The 2500-nt window shown below is 37.4% G+C and overlaps 1 protein-coding gene across 1 annotated transcript in view; it reads right to left on the bottom strand.

The window, feature by feature from the left end:
• LOC138043610 (transient receptor potential cation channel subfamily V member 5-like) overlaps positions 1-2500 on the bottom strand; it is a 32142-nt gene that overhangs the window by 20559 nt on the left and 9083 nt on the right. The window lies entirely within an intron of this gene.

Below are 2500 nucleotides of genomic sequence, written 5' to 3'. Positions count from 1 at the left end.
GAAAAGGCCATCTTTCTGCCTAGACAACAAGTCTGTAACCATAATGTAGCAAAAAGGGTTTCACTTATGCATTACCACAAGAATTTTATTGACATAAAATGTCTTAACAGTTAATTTCTTTGATCTCTTTTATCACTTATAATAATTATAATATTATTTGTCGGACTAGACTACAAAATAATTGACCAAACCACAGTGTAAGGGATAAGTTTGTTAATACAATGTAGGTTTAGCGGGATAGATGTGCATTGTGTAGTGATCATTCTACGTAAATTAGTGATACATGTATATATCAATGATTCTGACAAGGTGCGCGAGTGCAGGACCACACAATTCGATCAAAAAATATGAAACAATAATTGATACGTGAGATGACCTCAAACAAAATTAATAACTAGTACCCAGTCTTATGCCAGACTATTTATACTCTCGGAGATCTGTCACATGTCATCTCGTCCTCAAAGTGACAAACCCACAATCAAGATCTGCCTCTGACTTAGGGGTCTGTATGCATAAGCATAAGACCCCAAAAATTGACATCACATACTGTGGGAGGCACGGTGGCCTAACGGTTAGTGTACTGGACTCCGGATCGACCTGTCCGGGTTCGAGCCCTGGCTGGGTCATTGTGTTGTGTTCTTGGGCAAGACACTAGTCTTTACTCTTGCAGTGCCTCTCTTCACCCAGGTGTATAAATGGGTACCGGCAAGTTTAATGCTGGCCGGGGTAACCCTGCGATGGACTAGCCACCCTGGTCAGACAAAAAAAGTATCCACACTTATTGAGTGGGATGCTTGTGGCAGACCACTTTATAAATTGCCGGCATCTTGTTTTTCCTTTTTTAAAATCAAAAACTCTTTCAAATGGTTCAAATCTTTTGCATTGTCCATAGCCGTTAGCCGCCAAAACATGGTGGCCTGCTATTTGATTGACAGGAAAATCCTGAAAGCATTTCTGCTCTAGCATGATCGGAATCACACGTAAGGTCTTATGAATTAAAATCACTTAACGTTAAGTCAAGATTCATGTGAGAAGACACCACTGCTGCTATTCAAATTATTCTTCAGTCACTTTCGGATGAATTTTAAGAAAATCTTTCAAGATTCCATTCAAATGTTGGAAATCCCATGGGGAAATAACTGCTGTTCTCTGCATGACGAAGTATTAATTAAGAATTGAAATAGCCACAGGTGATGGTGACGCGTGACACGGTTCTTTGGGCAAATGGGAACCCTTTGTCAAAAACACAAAATTCCTTGGGACATTGAATCACCAGATTTGCATACAATACCCTGACCATTCAACCCAACTCTCGTAATAGTACTCTGATATTTCTTGGTGACTAACCGAAGCTAATACAAGCCACAAGCTTTTTTATGTTTCTTCAGACGAAAATATTCATGTGCACACATGTATTTTTCTGCGCAGTGAATTACAGACAGAAAATCACTGGAGCATGTAAATAATGCAACCTGTTTTATAAGGCACAGTATTTAATTTAAGCAATTGGAACAAAATTGTTGTTTAACATGGGCTGCATATTTTTGCACTTTCATACAGCATTTTTCGGCCATGATGATTATACATTGATTTTGTCTACATGTACATGTACTACATTCAGCTCACTTACGAAATTTTCTTCTTTTACATTAAACAGTGTTTAAAATTTAAAGAGATGCTGTTGTTATATCATCAACAAATGTCAACAGAATTCTCATGGCAGCGATCAAGACTTGACCGGGGAAGGATACACCTCTGCAATTTGTGTAAAATAAAAATTGGCGCCTAGATGGTTTCCACAGTGACATCATCAAATTACAAATTAAATGAAAATTGCAAGGTCTTATGAATTTTCATCTACACGAGGTTTTAAGATGAGCTAGAAATAAATATTGTTTCCATTTTCTTAACGTCTTTCATTTTGCAAATACAGTATTTTGAATTTCCAAATTGTCACTGTGCTTGACACCATAATACGGAGCTGGATGAAAAACAAGTCATGTCTCTTCCTATGACTCTCAGAAGTTTGAATGTTTCAAGTATGTTACAAGATGTGTTCATATACATGTCTTTTATCTCATGACCAAAAGTAAGTGCTTTCATGGCAAAGAGAACTCCAGCTGTTTTCGTTGATTACCGGCCGCCAAATTGGTGGGCCACAGGCGGTCCATCAACATGGCGGCATCGTGTGAAACGCTTTGGCAAATTAATAACTCAGAAATGATGTTCAGCACAGAACTGAGAATTGGAGATGAGGCTTATATACATGTATTTCTCTTTACAACATTTCAAATTGTTGGCTTTTTTTACTGAACGGTTTCAAATTTGCTTTTTGTTACGTGACCATGAAAACGATCTATACATGCACACATTGCCCATCGCTGTTTTGACATAGTTGCTTTCGTTTTGCAATTCTATTCTTATGTTGTTGCTTTCTTTTTTTGTCATTCTAGTTGAATAAAAATACATTTGTACAAATCCTGAAATGTTTCAGCTTTTG

Source organism: Montipora capricornis, chromosome 3, assembly GCF_036669925.1.
Source record: "Montipora capricornis isolate CH-2021 chromosome 3, ASM3666992v2, whole genome shotgun sequence".
Taxonomy (NCBI): domain Eukaryota; kingdom Metazoa; phylum Cnidaria; class Anthozoa; order Scleractinia; family Acroporidae; genus Montipora; species Montipora capricornis.
This window is presented reverse-complemented; position numbering and strand designations above follow the sequence as displayed.